This window comes from Triticum dicoccoides, chromosome 5B, assembly GCF_002162155.2.
Source record: "Triticum dicoccoides isolate Atlit2015 ecotype Zavitan chromosome 5B, WEW_v2.0, whole genome shotgun sequence".
Taxonomy (NCBI): Eukaryota; Viridiplantae; Streptophyta; class Magnoliopsida; order Poales; family Poaceae; genus Triticum; species Triticum dicoccoides.
Window position 1 is genome coordinate 657,873,699 of NC_041389.1, and position 7,641 is coordinate 657,881,339.

At 47.1% G+C, this 7,641-nt stretch overlaps 1 pseudogene; it reads right to left on the bottom strand.

Annotated features, from left to right (window-relative positions):
- Positions 1 to 3,448: 3,448 nt before the first annotated feature.
- Positions 3,449 to 4,130, bottom strand: LOC119306922 (annotated as a pseudogene).
- Positions 4,131 to 7,641: the final 3,511 nt, after the last annotated feature.

Sequence of the window (7,641 nt, forward strand, 5' to 3'; positions counted from 1 at the left end):
AGCAGGTAGGGATGGGACTCAGGATGGGAATGAGCCGACATGGCCAATTTTGGAGGCCATGGGCCGACCCATTTCAAAAGAAGCCTTATCTGAAGAAATTGACACCTTATCTGAAGAATTCGACAGCTACCAGAAATACGGACGGCTAGGATGCGCTCCACTTGTGAAAGATCAATGCCCCTCGAAAACCAAGGGCTCCCCTGTTCAGTGTCCGACAAAGGCTACAGTTGACTGAAGTTTCTTTTTTGAAATACACAGTCAACTGAAGTTTAACTTCTGCAAGCTTCAGTTAACTCTCTTTTTTTGTGGGAGACAGTTAACTCTGTTCACTGCGTGTAACTTCAGTTAACCTTCCGCGATTCGTTGAACGGGTTATCATCTTATTCTCCAAGTATTATTATCTGTAGCTACTGGTAAAACTAGAAACACACTAATTGGTAGATCAGATTGATCCCCGTGAACTGTGTCCAGTGACTTTAATCTGGTTGTTTCCTTTTATGTCTTTCGGTCCTTTGTTGTCGGTAAATTATTTGGCGCGGAGAAAAGGCCATGGTGCTCTAAAGCGCAGTCTGATTCATAAATAATATTTTGTTGTTTCCTGATGCTTTCGTTTACCTCGTATGTTTGACTGGTTCAGTTTCAGCTAAACCGAATGAGTGCTCAATTTTTTTAGTTTCTGTTGTCAGGACACTAGTTCTCTGAAGATACCTAATGAAATCGACACCTTCTCTTAAGAATTCGACAGCTACCAGGGAGCCGGCGGCTAGGGCGCGCTCCACTTATGAAAGATCAACGCCTCTTGAAGACCAAGGGCTCCCCTGTTCAGTGTCCGACAATGGCTACAGTTGACTGAAGTTTTTTTTTAGAACACACAGTTAACTGAAGTTTAACTGCTGTAAGCTAGTTAAACTTCAGTTAACACTAATTTTTCTTTTTGCGGGGGATAGTTAACTCTGTTCACTGCGTGTAATTTCAGTTATTCCTGTAAATAGCTTCCTTGATTCGTTGATCGGGTTTCATCTTCGTCTCCAAGTATTACTATCTGTAGCTACTACTAGAACTAGAACTAGACTACTTGGTAGATCAGATCCATCCCCACGAACTGTGTCCAGTGAGTTTAGTAGTATATCATATGTTTCCTGCCGCTTTAGTGTTACCTTATATGTTTGACTGACTCAGTTTCAGTTAAAATTTTGCAAAATATTCTCTAGTCTGGTTTTTAAGGTTGGTTTGACTCTCAGTCGCACTCTGCATACTGCCTTTGCAGCTTTGAATCACTCCGTATGAAATTCCTTGACTCCTTTGCCAATATGCACTTCGACAGGCTCTGGTCTGCCAAGGTAGAAGTAGAACCCAAGTGCCACTTCTTTATGTGGGTCTGGTTATGCGGCAAGATTCTTACAAACAACATCTGGAGACCCGTGGGATACCTCACAGTGAGAGATGCAACCTCTGTGACCAGCAGGATGAGACCCCTATGCACCTTATCCTCGGCTGCCCCTACGCTCGCACTGTTTGAATCCTTGTGGCTGATGATCTGAGCATCCCTTCGCTTCTGCCTACTGCTCAACCTGCAACCTCTATCCCTCCTTTGGGTTTGAACCTGAACCTGAACCTGATTGATGTTCTTCTCTAATTTCCTTTGGGTTTGGCCACCTAAAAAACGGCTTCGTAACGGAACCTTTGTACTTTATTTACTCCTCCTTAATATATAGGCAGTGCAAGCTGTCAATTCCTCAAAAGAAAAGAAAAAACCCATAATCTGCCACAAGTTTTGACGCCCTGATTCTGAAGTTTCGTCGCTACTGTTTCAGTTTAAGCTAATTACATGTGACGATGATTGTAAATTCTAATAACATGCTATGGCCAATACATACTACTAAACTACCATCCAGACTACTCCCTCCGTTCCTAAATATTTGTCTTTTTAGAGATTTCAAATGAACTACCACATACGGATGTATATAGACATATTTTAGAATGTAGGTTCACTCATTTTGCTTCGTATGTAGTCACTTGTTGAAATCACTAGAAAGACAAATATTTAGGAACGGAGGGAGTACAACTTTCTCCAATCTCCCTGTAAAGAACACAAGAGTAGCTACACATGGAGCCCTCTTGTGCTTAATTGTGCGTGCCACAACGTTGTTTCTCATATAAAAAAAACTATGTTTCCAGACCTCGCTTCGGTTCGGTTTCAGTTACACTCAAATGGACAGACCCCATCAACTGGGAACACCTACACTTGTGGGGTGGGGTGACGCAGATCAGGCTTGTAACCAACTTATATATTCATTTCCTTAGCTATTTCATCTAGAAGAAATGTGATTTCGGAACATTTTCTTTTCAGTTGAATATTTTTTTTTGGAGACACAGTTCTTCTTCATTGTACAAGACTTGCCAATTTAATAAGTAAAATTTTCTCTCTCTGATCTACAGCTTGCATCACTGATACTGTTTGTATTTTGCTAACTAAATAGTCTGAAAGAAGTGAAAATGTTTCTGCATTTTTTCATGGCACACGCTTTTTATCCCTAGGAAGGCAGATGCTTATAAACTGGTCTTGCATAAATCAGAAACTCTCAACTACCAACTTATATTATAGATTTACATCTCTTACCCCTGCCAATTTGCCAGGTCTCTCTCTTGTGTTACAATTATGACAAGTCAAGCTACTGTGGAGCTGCGATTCGTCGCGTCTTCGAGAGACCCAAGGGCCTCCGGAGCCTTGGTGGACTGGCGGCAAGAGGGCACTTACACAGATCTAAGAGGAGGCGAACTAGTATAGAAAGTGAAAGGAAGAGGGCAATCCTATTTCATTCTCATTGCATGCTGACATAGACCATCTGGGTATCAAATGCTCAATAAAGGTTGCACACAAGAAGTAACTTTTGAAAGAAAATTAGAGCAAATCTTACACGTAGCAGAGAAGCACTCCTAAATAAAAAGTTCAGATTTGAACAGGTTGACTAGGGCGACTTTCACGCCATTCGTATCACTTGAGAATTAACTTAACCACTCTTGAATTCATGTAACATTGTGCTGATTATCCCTATGACAAATTGGTATGAGAAATTTAGCGAATCTACCAATATAGCTGCTCATGCTTCACGAAAATTTTCTTCACTTCTCCAATGGGTCCTCTATGAAAGATGGGCAAGTCGCCTTGAAATCCTTGAAACCTGATAATTTGATAAATTGAAGGCAAGCATCCTTAAGCTGGTGGCAGTTATGTTGGTGAGCTAAAGCCAATGTGGTTGTCACAGTGTCTTTGTTCAGGTCTCGCAAAGGATACTTTGGCAAACCAGCTTAAGCCTATCCATTGCATATCTATCCGCGGCCACTAGTAAAAGTCGGACCATCTCAGTATCCTCACCGCTAGGCAAAGAGTCAGTATAGATGAAATGGAGCACGGCCTTGAAAACAGCAGGTTGCATGTCCTGGACGGTTATGCATTGCCCTGGTCTCGCCTCCTGCATTGACCCATAGAGCTCTGCTTTCAAAACAGGTGACCGCATAGCAAGAACAAACCTATGTGCTTCAATCATCTCTCCTCCAACAATGAAACTGACATCAAATCCCTCCTTTTCTTCGAGCAGCTTGGCAACATGGTCAATCATGTCAGGTGGTGGCATGTCGATTTTGGGGTACGATTTGGTTTCGGTAACATGTGGCCTCTTGAAAACTGTGACGATGCATTCGATCGTCAGGCGATCATCCCTAAGGTAAACGGAGCCCTCGATCTCACTTCGCCTTATGAAAATAGGAGTCAGTGGAGCAAACCTGCTAATATCACTGGACCTGAAAATCCTAGGTCCTGTTTTATGCATTGAATACGAGATTCCAGTGCACTGGTCCACCAGTCTCATGTCGCAGGACGCCCGGAGTTCAGCGATGCACAAAAGCTCGAGATAAACTGAGATGTAATCTTGGCCTTCTCCTTTGTACCCATCAGGGAAGAAGCGTATGACCCAGTCGTGGTCGCCGACCACAAAAACCCCGGACCGTATGTAACTGTTGTCGTCGTGGCCCATACCTCTATGCTTGTTGTATCCCAAGATATTAAACACATGTGTGCCTTGAGCCTCCTCAAGTGGGGTGCACATAGACACCGTCTTACATGTCTTCATTTGACGACGAGAAAGATTGCCGGTACAGAGGAGAAAGAATCGCCGCGACTGCACCGCCAAAGCTAATCTGATGGTGTGATGGGAAAACGCATTAATCCGTGAGGAAAACGGAGGGAAAGAGAATAAAAAACGTGGGACTGATCGTACCTTCAGGCCTCCGATGGTGACCGGAGATTGCCGAAGTGGGGGCGGCAGTGCCGAGGATCTAGATGAAGTCGCCTCAACTTTCCTTGGTTTTTCTTTTGTCAGAATTACTATCCGTGTCGAGAGGAAAAAGGAAAAGAAACTCGCTAGGCCTGGATTTGGGCGACTAGTGCACACGTTCCAGAAACCCAAACGGGCCCGGATAGGATATTTGAAACGCTCCCGGCAAGAAGAAAGAACGAAAAATAAACGCTCTGTACTTCAAATACTAAAGGATATTGGAAGCCGTCAAACGCGGGAGCACGTACGCCTCACGAACAACCATCCTGCACCGACCGCGGTCGCCTGCCAACTCGCGTCCCGCGTCACGATCTCACCGTGTCCAGGCAGGAGATGATGATGTCGACACGACTCCTGCGTAACACGATCCAGGGCAATCACCAGAGATCATTTTCCAAGAGAACACAAACGTGTTTTTATTTTGGAAAGACTTATCAGGGCATCTCTAACTTGGACTCTCAAACCGTCACAAGCATTCGGACCATACGGTCCGGACGTGTTCTGTCATTCAACTAGGGGACGCTTTGCGGGCGTTCGGACCGCTGCCACGTCCGCTCCTGACTACCCTGGCCCACTCAAAACTCTCCTTCCTCGCCCACATGCATTCCCTTCCGACGCCAGCTGCCCGCATTCATGCCGGTGTAGAGCGGCTGCTCTGTAATGACGCCGGCCCAGAGCAGACGCGACCTTTCACTGGTGCCAACATTGAAGCAGCGCACCGGCTGAAAGGCCTCCCGCGCCGCGTCCCCGGTGTCCGCTCCTGTTCAATGATGGAGGGACGTTTACTGTATGGGATAGGAGGGATACCTACCACACCCGTTCAAAGCCTGTCCGTCTGTATGCTGCCTGCCGAGGAACCAACTCCGACGCCGCGCATTGACGCACCGGGGCGCCTCATCGGAATCCGTTATTTAAAGGCGGCCACACCCAACTAAACTCAACACCACATCACTTCTGCTCCACACCCCCTCCCCTTGCACTGCATCTACCATGCCCGCAAGCTCTAGCACGATGTGCGAGAGCCGTTCATTAGAGTAGAAGCACGAGGTGGCCGCCCTTGCAGCTGCCTGGCAGACTTGTCGGGCCTACCAGATCGAGCACGACATGCCGGCCAGCTCACGCGAGGTCTCCGACGATGACCATATGGGTCCCGACAATGATACGACGCTTGACCCCACGCCTGTGCATGTCAGCCTGACCATGGAGCAGGCTCCAACGCACTACGACACCGCCATGTCGGAGGAGGAGCAGCCTTCACCTGCTCCTATGCTGGTGTTCCGGCAGACGCAAGAGCATCAGAGGTGCAACCTGCTATTCCTCGAATAGCACCGGCTGGCGAATGGCCAAATCTACGGCGAGCGCGCAAGCGAGGAGGCCGTGGCCGATGGCCGTGGTGAATCCAAATTTCTTTGTGGAGCAGCGAGCGCTCTACGAGGCCACATGTGCTCAAGGCGCTGCTCGCAACGCAGAGCTGGCACAGCCGGACGCGGACGTGACCACACATGCGCTAGCGGCGCAGGTGGTCGAGGACTCCAATGCTGCCAGCAACGCGTCCTATGTGCTGTCGCCCAACTTTCGGGGGCACATGTGGCAGGTGAATAGTGACAGACCGCCCATGTCCATCATCGACCCCACATCCACCAGCGTCGGCGAAGGACATGTCACAGACTCCTTTGAGGACGAGTAGGGCACGGGAGGCGGCGGGGCATTGTGTCCCAAGTGGATCGGTCCATCTCCCATGTTCTACTCTTCCTTGCGGGAGGTCGCTCCTCCACTTAATGGGTCTTGAACATTGCCGCCGCTCATAGAGACGGTAGATGGAAGATGTGGTCGCTGATGCATAAAATACAAAGGAAGTGGACGACGGGCACCGAGTAGGGTCTAGCCGCTTTTTAATGAAAGGTAGTAGAAATAATAAAATCGCCCTACGAGGCTATGATCACTCAGAACAATATGAAGATGCATATGTGGTTTGGATCAATGACCCTTACCGACTTTGGAGTGTATCGGAAGTAGAAAAGTCGGTACAGATCATAGCTGGAGTCCCACGAACCGTAGATGAACGATCCCGCAAACCGCCCACGCACGATCGATCCCTCGAACAGAAGACCGAAAGCATTACCTCTCTACTTGGTTGCATGTGTACGATTTTCATGATCAGACCATGCTTCACCGTCTAGAGCTAATCGTTGCTAGAGAAGTAGAGGGAGCATATTAGAATCACACTGGGTTTCTAATTAAGAGGATTGAGGATCTAGGTCAATATGTAATTGATCAACTAGGGTCAACTAGAACTAGAACGAGAGGAACTACGAAGGCTCCAAAACTTGTGTGTTCAAAACGGCCAATACCTCAAGTATATATAGGTTAGAGGGGGAGAGAGGGGCTTCCACCAAGGAGGGAAAGTCCCTTCTTGGGGTACCGGCCAAAGAGGGGAGGAGGATGCCTCCTCCCCACTCCAATTCGGCCTCCCCTATAGGGAAGGGGAGGCGTCACCTCCACTTGAGCCTTTGTGGTCCAAGTTGCCTTCCATCACTTGGCCTTTTAAGACCCGTTGATATTGAATTAAAAATAAAATCCTCTTAACAATTACTAGATCCTTTTATTATTAATTTAACATCATCGGAAACATTTTCAACCTATATATTGTTTATCAGGAATACCCGGTATTGCTCGATAAACTCCAAAACCCTTCCATTGACACCAGAACACTTTCGGTTCCTCTCGGTCCTATTCCAAATATTAATGAAACAATTCCACAAATAAATCCTTGGTACTCTCGTCCTACTAAGACTCAACAAATCATGATTACCTTAAGCTTGTGACCCCGTAGTATCACGCCCAATATGCAGTTCTATCCTCGAGGACCTCGGAGGTTCCACCAAGGATAGAAGCGCATATTGAAGACGCTTTACAAGGTGAATATCATTACATCATACCATGTACATAATAGATGTGCATACAGACAAAGGCATACAATCGCCTGTTGGAGAACGTAGCAGAAATTCAAAATTTTCTACGCATCACCAAGATCAATCTATGGAGATTCTAGCAACAAGAGAGAGGGGAGTGTATCTCCATACCCTTGAAGATCGCGATGCGGAAGCGTTACATGAACATGGTTGGAGGAGTCGTACACACAGCGATTCAGATCACAGTCGATTCCGATCTAAGCGCCGAACAACGGCACCTCCGCGTTCAACACACGTGCAGCCCGGTGACGTCTCCCGTGCCTTGATCCAGCAAGGAGGAGGGAGAGGTTGGGGAAGACAACTCCAGCAGTAGCACGACGGCGTGGTGGTGATGG